General features: G+C 50.6%; 1 pseudogene; it reads left to right on the forward strand.

Moving 5' to 3' along the window:
• Positions 1-7,112: 7,112 nt before the first annotated feature.
• LOC110473908 (feather keratin Cos2-2-like) lies at positions 7,113-7,873 on the forward strand (annotated as a pseudogene).
• Positions 7,874-10,837: the final 2,964 nt, after the last annotated feature.

The raw sequence follows: 10,837 nt of genomic DNA on the forward strand, positions 1-10,837 counted from the left end.
GGTTGGCTGAGGGTCCCCTGTAGAGGTTTGAATCCAACCCATTGTACCGTGACACCATAGAAGAGCTAACCCCAGTCAGCCCAACTGTGTGCATGCTGCCAACCCCAACCTATGAAAGCCCGCAGTCCTGTGTGTCTGGACAGCATCTGGACAGAACAGTAAATGTGGGGGAGGTGTCAGAAAAGAGGAAGCTGAGGGCTGTCCCCAAGCATTGCTGGTTCCCTTGTACCTGCTTTCACCCCCCATTTATGTCAAGCTGGGGAACCATCTTCTTCACCCAGTAGTATTAGAGGAGTACAAAGGAATGTGTTTGTGAGCTTCTAGAGTAAAGGAACAAAGTAAAATCCACTGTAGGGCATCCCAAGCCCTGAGCTCACTGGAAAAGTTGACACAGATGGAAAGAGAAGCAGAAGCCAAGGCTTGGATGCAAAATGACTTTATTGACTCGAAGCATGAAAAAGGAGGTGGTTCCCAGAGAGCACCAGGAGCAGCCACTGAGGGACATTAGCGGTGTCCCTCTGCCTGCCCTCCAGATAGAAAGAAGGGGGAAAGCCTAGAGGTCCAGCTAGGCTGGCATTGAGTGCTGGAGATAGGAAAGGAATGGAAGAGAAAAACCAGAAGGTAAGAATGAAAAAAAAGTCATAAATCCTACATACAATGTCCCAAAATTCTGACTTCATTCCAGCACCATGCACTGATGTCTTGGAGGTTCTTGCTGGAGGATGTTGGCATCAGCATTTTTAGCAGGGACGACAGCATCTGCTGCCACCATAGCAGTTGGTGATGCAGGAGATGTCAAAGCCCCCAGAGCTGATGGGCACTCCGCCACAGCTGAGGATGTTGCCAACAGCAGCAGAGGTAGAAGATCCCACGGCGGTGTTCTGTGGGGAGGAGCTGAGGATGGGGCCGGGCAGGGTCACCAGCACAGCAGGAGGCTCAATGACAACGTGGGAGCTCTGGCACTGCCTGACACAGCACTCATTGCAGCTGCTGGCCAGCGGGCAGGGGCCACAGGGCTGGCAGCAAGGGTTGCAGGGCTGGCAGCAGGACATGGCTTGGGGTCACAGGTGCACCTGGCACAGTGGGCAGGGAGAAGCACAAAGTGAGGACACATGAGAAGCAGCACTGCACCCAAACACCCTGCAGCCCAGGCACTTCCTGGCCCCCACTGCACTACCCAGTTCAATGCCCCGGAGCCACCTCAGCCAAGTCCCAGCCTCTCTCTGTCAGCACAAGACCTTCTCTCCCCTGCCCTCTCCCAGCAGCAGCAGCTCTGTGGCCTGCACTACAATAGCCCCTCTGAGCTGAGACCTCCAGCCAGGCAAGGGCTGCTCTTGAAGCAGCAGGAAGCAGAGGAGAAGAGGCTTCGCACTCACCTGGTTCCTGAGGAGGAGAAGGAGGTGAGAGAAGTGGATGAGAGAACAGAGGCTTTGGCTGTCTTTTATAGCAGTCCTGCCCTGCCTCAGGCCCAGAGGCACCTTCGTGGAAGTCATAATTTTCTGACCAGTTCATGTCAAATGTGCACCATCTCAGTTAATGGTATGGCCTGTGTCCTGGTTTCCTGCATTTCTGCCTTTTCATTTCCTGACTTTTGTCCTGTGTGTTCCTATCTGAGGGCTTGTGTTAGGGCCGGAATGAGAGGCCCAAGAATTTCCGGGATATAAACTCATCCGCACAGACTGACTGCTCGGTCATGGTCTGGTGGCATTCCTTGAGGTCACATAATGCATCTTAATTCCTCTCTACTGGGTCAGCCTTCCGTCAACAGTCCGTGCACATTTCTCCCCCACATTGTTGTTCTTCCGCTGTGTTGCGTTTTGCTTCTCTACAGGAGCCACAGCAAGGATGCTTGTCCCTGAGGAGTGTTGCCCGACATCCCTAAGCTGCCTTGTCCAACATGCTGGTCTTTCTCACCATATATTCTTTACTGATAATCCTTGGTTGTTATTACTGGCTCTTCTGAAGTTGACCTTGGCTGGATGGCCATTGCTCGACAGCCACGCTATCACTCCAACTTCTGAAGTGGACAGGGAAGTCAAATTAAGGTGCAAAAAAAAATTGAGGCATGGGGCAAGGCTGTTGGCTAAAGTAACACTTTCATAATACTTTGCTCTTGAAATTTTTCTTCACACTGTGATGGATCCTGTCCCTCTTGTAAGAGCTGAATGATTTGGAAGCTGGGGAAGAAGGCTGAAGGAATGGACTCTGTGTCATTGAAGAGTCCAGTGTCTCCCACCATGTCTGACTGAGTCAGCTTTGGCTGTGTCCAAAAGGGACTCAGCACTGCTGAGCCCAACTCAGAGTACATTTGTCACACTGGTGATGCCTCTGTGAAAGCATATTTCATAAGAAATGGTTTGGTTTGGGAGGAAAGGGTTTAAATGCGGAAGAATTAGGAGCATGATTGCAGGTTCACTCAAGGACTTTGCAGCTGTCAATGCCAGGGCCTGGAGAGTCTCAGTGTGGGAAACACCAAATGCATGCCTACAACTGCTTTAACCAGTGTTTGGAGTAGTAGCATCTGTGTGTAGAGACAGTGCCAGTGTTGGGAGAGACGTGGAGACCCTCTCATGGACGTGCTTAAGCTCCCTGTTTTGGGAGAGAGAAGACCAAAGCTCAGAGATCACAAAAAGCCCAGGGAGATCACAGCACTTGTGTAAAGAGGAGCCCTGCTTGCAAGGACTGGGCCAAAGGAGAATAATATTCCCACTTGCATCTCCACCTAAGTGTTCCCTTGGTCTTCTCTGTGTAGAGTGGCAAGGAAATAAGTTTGCTCTTTGCCTTTCTACCATGGTTTTGTGGTTGTTCCATACACCTGACTGTGTCAACTCAAAATCTTGAAATGGAAGAGAACCTAAGCAACATTTTCTTTCATTTGCAGCACACCATCCACCCGACAAAATATGGACCAGGATGGCACCCACAAAATTAAGTGGCTCAAAGTCCTCAGCAATCTTGCCTTAATATTAGAGAAATGAGAAGAAACTTTTCTGTGCAACTTGTTCCAGTGCCGCATCACCCTCACTGTCAGGGTATCCACATCAACTCCAATGGAAAGGGCACAAGGAAGATCCATAGCAGTGAGTCCTGCTCTCTGCTTTTCCCACTATCTCCTGAGGTGATTGGATGAGTTCTCAGACATAAAGGAGAAGAAATAGTCCCAGCGCTGGATGCAAAAAGAACTTTATTGAGTCTAAAGAAGAAAACAATCTGATTTTCAAAGACAGCAGCAGGAGCAGCCGATAAGATGCAGAGGGGTGTGCGTCTGCCCAGCCTGCAGGACCCAGGGAGAGGAGGGGTGGGGGACAGAACCACCAGGCAGCCATTGGCACATGGTGATAGGAAAGGGGAGAGCAGAAGAAGGAACTAATAGCAAAAGAGGCTAAATTCCATGTTAAAATATTTTGTCTGCATTCCTAGAGCACGTCCTGATGACTTGGAGGTTCTTGCATAAGGCTGTTGCCAGCATTTTTAGCAGGGACGACAGCATCTGCTGCCACTATCGCAGTTGGTGATGCAGGAAATGTCAAAGCCCCCAGAGCTGATAGGCACTCCCTCAGAGCTGAGGATGCTGCCAACAGCAGCGGAGGTGGAGGATCCCACGGCGGTGTTCTGTGGGGAGGAGCTGAGGATGGGGCCGGGCAGGGTCACCAGCACAGCAGGCGGCTGAATGACAACGTGGGAGCTCTGGCACTGCCTGACACAGCACTCAGTGCAGCTGCTGGCCAGCGGGCAGGGGCCGCAGGGCTGGCAGCAAGGGTCGCAGGGCTGGCACTGCTGGCACTTCTCAGAGCAGGACATGTCTGGAGCCTGGCGCTGCACCTGGCACAGAGGGCAGGGAGGAAGCAGAGCACACGCACACCTGAGACACAGCCCGCAAGGCAGCCCCAGCAGGACAAGGCCCCTGCTGCCTGCGCAGCTCCAGCCTGTGCAGGCTCAGCCTGGGCATCCTTTGCCTGAGCCCAGTACGGTCCTTCTGAGCTCAGCCAGGCCCAGCTGTGCTCCTGCCTAACCGGGATGGAAATCAGCACCTCAGCCCAGCCTCAGCCCCTGCCCAGAACACATGGTCTCCCCTCTGCCCGCACCACCACCACTGCAGAACACCCCCAGAAGCACAAGGAGCAGGAACAAGGAACAGAAAGATCAATGCAGTCGCGGAAAGGGTGGACAAGAAAGGGGCTTCCAACTCACCTGGTTCACAAGGAGGAGGAGGTGACAGAAGTGGTTGAGAGAGCCACCAGTTCAGCTGCCTTTTATCCTGGTCCCACAGGGCCTCAGGGCCCACAGATTGTGCTGCACAAGTGACGATATTCCTGCATGATCCTAAATGAATGGAAAGATCTCTGGGAATGGTATGGCATGAGTTGGTTTTTCCCTCTCCAATGACTTTGCATTTCCTGGCTCACATCATTCCCATTCCTTCATGGACACTTCTTTTGAATGCTGCTATGTGAGATACCCTGTTTCCTGGGGGCAAAGCTGTGTCAGAACTGGGCAATAGACATGAACTACCTGTAGAAGGGATTTCAAGGAGTCCGATTATGACAACATGGGGCACTATTTTGGGATTTTTGTATTTCTGATGTGTGCAAGTGCCCCTCCTTTCCCATCTCTCCGGTCTTTGCATATCTCCCTTGGCCTCCCTTGACTATGTGTCTTGTCCTTCTCTTAAAATCTCTTTGGATTCATTCTCTGCCTGCACAGTCACTGAGGCACCTGTTGCACTGCTGTGTGAACCACAGAGTGTGTGAGTATCTGCACATCCATGTGCATTTGCACTTCTGTGAACACAGCCCCAAGTGCTGCAGGCCTACAATGGGAGTATTTTGCACAGGGGAGAGCATTTGTCTGCAACCACACACTGGTGAATTCCTTTTATGCATTGCTGCACTCTGAGTGATGTCTAGAGAGAACAATATCCTGGATTAGAGCAAGGAGAGTAGAAGTGTCGATCAATGCTTCCTACTCCAAATTTTGCTGCAGTCTAGAGATTCAGGGGCCACCAAAGTGGTGCTGGAGCTGGGTTTGGGACACTGGGCTTCCCTGGAGGCTCTGGGTGTCCTTGGGATTAATGGCTACATGTTAGTGATTGGCAGCCCAGTTTCAGAGCTTGGTCCTTTGTCTGTATGAGCAGGAGGTTTGGGGATTAGAACAGGAGAAAGCTGAATTCCAGGATCTTGATTCTTTGAGTCCCTGCTGAAGGGAAGATGGGGTGAGCACATTCAATCCAAGGAGCCTGGAGACAATTCCCTTCATAGCTGGTATTCAGGAGAGTAGGGTTTGGCCTCTATGGAACAGGGGCTGGAGCTTTCCATGACCAAATCTTCTTATTCAGAGCACCTGTCCTGAAGAATTGAAGGGCTGTACCTGGTCTCTGCTCCATAGGGAAAGTCAATTGGTCTGTGCATGCAATGAGGAAGGAAGGCCATTACCAGCACCTTTCTCTACTTCTTCAGAAAAGTGTCAGAGTTTTGCCTAAAGAAGCATCTTTCATGCTGTCTGTAAAGGTGAATCAGCCTTGTCTCAGGAATGTGTCAACCGCCAAATGGATAGATGTCCATCCGTTCCCATGTCAGGCTGCAAAGAGATGCCTGGCTCAGTAGGTGTCCCACCATAGCTTTTGCTCTTTGGCAGCTATCACCCAGCATTCTCTCCTTTTCCAAATCACCTCTGATGAAATGTCTCCATTATGGAGAGAATTGGATTTTTTTGGCCTATAACTACTGTCTACCACCATCACTAACGTGCAGACTATATCAATCTCTGCCACTACCTGGAAAGAGGTAGTATGGAGATTGATGTTGGCTTCTTCCCCCAAGGAACCAAAGCTCTTGACTGTCCCAGTGCCACGGAGAACATCTATCCTACATCTCAGAGCAAAGCAATATCTGTACCCTGATCCCTTCAATTCCATACGCCCATTTTTTGTAAGGTCTTGGCCCCCACCTCACTCAGCACCAGTCTGAGTGGTAGCATTGGCTTGGACAGGAAGAGGTTGTGTCCCATTCCAGTGGACAAGTCTAGGAGGTAAGGGCTGATGTGTATGCCTGAGACACAGAGAGATGGATGCCCCTGGAGCCAGCCAAGGCTTGTGGGTGTGTTGGGTCTGGCAGAGATGCAATTCATGTTCCTCACAACAGCCCTGGCAGAGCTGTGCTCTGTGCTGGATATTACTAAGGTGCTGGTAACACTCCAGTGCTTTGGCTCCTGCTGAGCACTGCTCACACAGCACCAGCACTGTCTCTCCAACATTCCCTTCCCCATCAGGAGCTGGGGGGTGGCAAGATCCTGGGAGTGGAAAACTCCAACAGTTGACCCAAACTGAGTAAAAGTATGGCATTTTCCATGCCACATGACATGAGCTCAGACACAACAGCTAGGGAAAGGAGAAACAAAGGTGGGCATTTGTAATTTGCAATGTTTACCTTCAAGTAACACCACTACATATGCTCAAGCCCTGCTTCCTGGGAAGTGGCCAGATAGAACTTTCTGATTGGAAGTAGAGCATCAGGAGTGGGTTGTTTTTTTTTTCCAGTGTACTACTGCATGCACAAGCTTTTGCTTTCACCAACTGCCATATCTAAATATTCAAGTTGATTTCCTATTTATTTTCCCATCCCTGTTCACCTCAGAAGGAAGAGTCATAGAATGGCTGCAAGACACTGGCCATCCAGCCAAGGTCAACCCAGAACAGCTGGTAATAACAACAAAGGATAGTCGGGAGAAAGATCAGCATGTGGTTGGAGAAGGGACCATGTAGAGGAAGGTCAGCACTTTTCTGGGAGAAGCGTCCTTACTGTGGCACCTACACAACACAGGGGAAGAGGAGGAATGAGGTGGAGGAATGGGCATGGACTGTTGACCAAGTAGGCAGAGACAGTAGGGAGGAATCAAGCTGCAACACATGCCTGCATGGAATGCCACCAGACCATGATCCCAGCATTCTGCCTACTCTGATATGTTTAAATCCCAGAAATCCTTGGGCTGCTCATCCTGGCCCTAGAAGGAATCTTCAGATAGGAACGCACTGTGCGGAAGCCAGGAAATAGAGGCTGCAGTGCAGGAAACCAGGACACAGACCCTACCATTAGCTGGGATGGGGCACATTTGACATGAACTGGTCAGAAAATTATGACTTCCACGAAGGTGCCTCTGGGCCTGAGGCAGGGCAGGACGGCTATAAAAGGCAGCCCAAATCTCTGCTCTCTCATCCACTTCACTCACCTCCTCCTCCTCTTCCTCAGGAACAAGGTGAGTGGGAAGCCTCTTCTCCTCCTCCTCCTGCTGCTTCAAGAGCAGCGCTTGCCTGGCTGGAGGTCTCAGCTCAGAGAGGCTGTCATAGCACAGGGCTGGGAGCTGCTTCTGCTGAGAGAGGGCAGGAAGAGAAGGGAGAGAGAGGCTGGGGATTGGCTGAGGTGGCTCCTGGGCTTTGACCTGGGCAGTGCAGTTGGGGGCCAGGAGGTGCCTGGGCTGCAGGGTGTTTGGGTGCAGTGCTTCTTCTCATGTGTCCTCACTTTGTGCTTCCGCCTGCCCTCTGTGCCAGGTGCACCTGTGACCCCAAGCCATGTCCTGCTGCCAGCCCTGCGACCCTTGCTGCCAGCCCTGCGGCCCCTGCCCTCTGGCCAGCAGCTGCACTGAGTGCTGTGTCAGGCAGTGCCAGAGCTCCCACGTTGTCATTGAGCCTCCTGCTGTGCTGGTGACCCTGCCCGGCCCCATCCTCAGCTCCTCCCCACAGAACACCGCCGTGGGATCTTCTACCTCTGCTGCTGTTGGCAACATCCTCAGCTGTGGTGGAGTGCCCATCAGCTCTGGGGGCTTTGACATCTCCTGCATCACCAACTGCTATGGTAGCAGATGTTGTCGTCCCTGCTAAATCTGCTGACAACATCTTTAAGAAGATCCTCCGAAACCTCAGAACATCATGCTGGAATGAAAATGGAGTTTTTGGGACATTACATTTATACTATTAGCTTCCTTTTGCCTTCTACCAGTCTCTTCCCTTTCTCTTCCCTTCTTTTCTTGTCAGCACTTAATGCCAGCCTAGTTGGACCTCTTTGCCTCCCCCCCCCCTGCAGGCCAAGCGGACAGACACCCTCTATTTCATCTTAGTGACTGCCCTGCTGCCCCCTGTGAGTTTCCACCTTTTCTTCCTTAGACTTAATAAAGTTGTTTTCCATGCACACATGGCCTGTTGTGGTGTGTTTGTCATCCCCGGGGGGGTCTCCCTAGGCTGTATGTTCACTGGTTGCAGTAGCTCAGAAGGGAGACTCCACACAGCTTCAGAGGGTGCTCATTAGATGAAGGTTTACTGGGGGTCCTACCCCTGGGAAGCAGCATGATTTCTGAGGCAGAGGTAGGGAAAGAGGGAGGGAGGGGCAAAGAGGGAGGCGGAGAGAGGGAGAAGCTATGGAGAAAAGGGCCAAGAGAGAGCCTGGTCCCCCTAGCACACTTAACAGGGAGATTCAAAGTGGGTGTGGAATAAGATTTGGGCCAATGGGATTACAGATAATGATACTTCAGGGGAGGAATTACAGGCTTGGAATAGACCGTACATTTTCAAGGGGTGAGACAGAGTGTACCATTTAACTATAATGTAACACCACAATGGTCCTCAGGTTTGTTCTTCCTTCTGTGGGAACTCTTTAATTGAGCTCAGGGCAAAAGGTGGAGGAAGACGGGAGTGGACACTACACAGTGGATTTTTCTTTGTGTTCTTTCCATTGGAGCTGACAAGAACATCTCTGGCTACCCCGCAGAAATGACTATCAGGTAGAAGATGGCAGGGAATGGAAAACAGCAGGGCTTGGGATAGCCCACAGCCTTGTCCCTTCCAACACTGCCCTGACATTTAATGTTTGGCACAGTTTCTGTTGTGACAAATAGCGCTGAGGGATTTCATGTATTGGATTCTTATCAGCCATACAAAATAACTGATTTGGAACAACTTTTCTGTGGGATGCTTTGCTGATTCATGCCAGAACCACCAAAATTCCTCCAATGTCACAAAATGCAACCAAGTGAGGATTTTTGTTTTACCATGCCCCCTTTAGATTGTCCCCTACCAATTTCCAAATACTAGACCAAAAGTATTACTATACTGATATAAATACAAACACAAAACTGTTATCAATTGATCAAACCAAGTCAAATATTAAATTCCAGAATACCAAATAACCCATGCCCAGCACCAGAAGATCACATATCTTATACAGGCAGGATTTCCAAAAGAAGGCCTTATTATCAAATGGCATCTTACTTGTATCCCAGACTGGTCCAAGGGTCTATGGTCTTCTAGAGGAAATTCTAGGTACTTGTCACAGATCACGCAGATCCACAGGAGATCAGGTAGAGTGTCCCATCTGAGTGGCCAAAATTGATTTTCAATTCAGATAGACAGACAATTTATAACTTAGTTTTGAGTATTGAAAAGTTTTAGTATTAGAATTACGTGAAGAAAGAAATTTTTCATTGCAGTGGGAGTCACTAGGGGATCCATGCTCTAACTGAGTGCACTTGGGGCATCCTTCATCACTTTCAGTGCAATGAGCTTAAGATAAAGAGAGTTTTTATCATACACACTGATCACATATTCATTAGCTAGCCCAAATCACTTGATGTTATTTTATATAGTTGCCATACATACTGGCTGTACTACTATGCTTCTTTGGGGTCTGTTCTCAAGTCTGATGTCATTTTTAGGTAGCTGGTACTCAAGTGCAGCTTTCAAATAAGCTCAGTATCGTTGATTAGCAGAACTTTTGCTTTGTCAGCCTTCCAGAGTTGAGATGGCATCCTGCCTGCCTTTTGCACGACTTCTATTTGCCTAAGTAATATCCTTAAGGTATTTCTTGAAGGCTGTGCTCTTCTGGGATGCCACTCTTATCAGGCTAAAATGCTGTTCTGTTCAACTATCCTTTTCAACCTCCCTATATCAACCTCCCAGACATGATCAAAGTCGTTACTCTACATGCTTCAATCTCTATGAAAGCATCATTTTCCCACAGCTCCAGGCTCAGGACAAAGGCCACTGTGGATACAGGAATTCCCCATCCCCACAGAAGAAACAGAACACTGTCACCTCCAAGCCTCCCCATGAGGCAGGAACAAGGACAGTGGGAAACAGCTGAGTGCCCCAAGGCTGCCTAGAGGTGCCATCAAAGGGACGGCCAGGGTTCGGGATTGTCCTTGAGAGATTTGGATGCCGTGACCCTCTCCAGGTTCCTGCAGCGAAGGAACTGGGCCCTGAGTGTGTGTGAGGGGCTGGCACTGCTGGGCAGGGAAGGCCCTACGGGGCGTGCAATGGCTGGGCTGAGAGCTCAGCTCAGGCCCAGCTCTGGACACACACACAGGGGCACTGACACACTGCCAGCCTGCCCAGCTGTGCTCAGAGATGAGCCCAGAGGCACAGAGCCCAGCACACGGGCACAGGCACAGGGCAGGGGGATTGCACACAAGCGCCCTGCCCTGTGTTCAACTGTCCCTGTGCAGGCCAGAGGCTCTCAGGGGTGTTCCCACCAGGGCACAAGCACAGGGATGTGCAGACACTGGCACACACCGGGGCACAGCCACGCTCCCACTCACATTATTGTGGGGGAGGACATGGGGCAGAGGCCTGAGGAAGGGATGTGCCTGAGGAGGTGCTGGGAAGCTTCCAGTCAGAGCAGATTCTGGGAACACCAAGGAGGAGAGAAGCTCAGGCAGCAGTGCTACAAGAGTCTCATGCACTGTGAAGGCCAAGGAAGAAGCCAAAGATGTTTCTTTCAAAGGCCAAATCACATAGAGGAGCCATTAGGTGGTGAGAAAAAGACTGGAGGGCTGAGAGCAGAGGAGGCCCTGA

This window comes from Lonchura striata, chromosome 25, assembly GCF_046129695.1.
Source record: "Lonchura striata isolate bLonStr1 chromosome 25, bLonStr1.mat, whole genome shotgun sequence".
Taxonomy (NCBI): domain Eukaryota; kingdom Metazoa; phylum Chordata; class Aves; order Passeriformes; family Estrildidae; genus Lonchura; species Lonchura striata.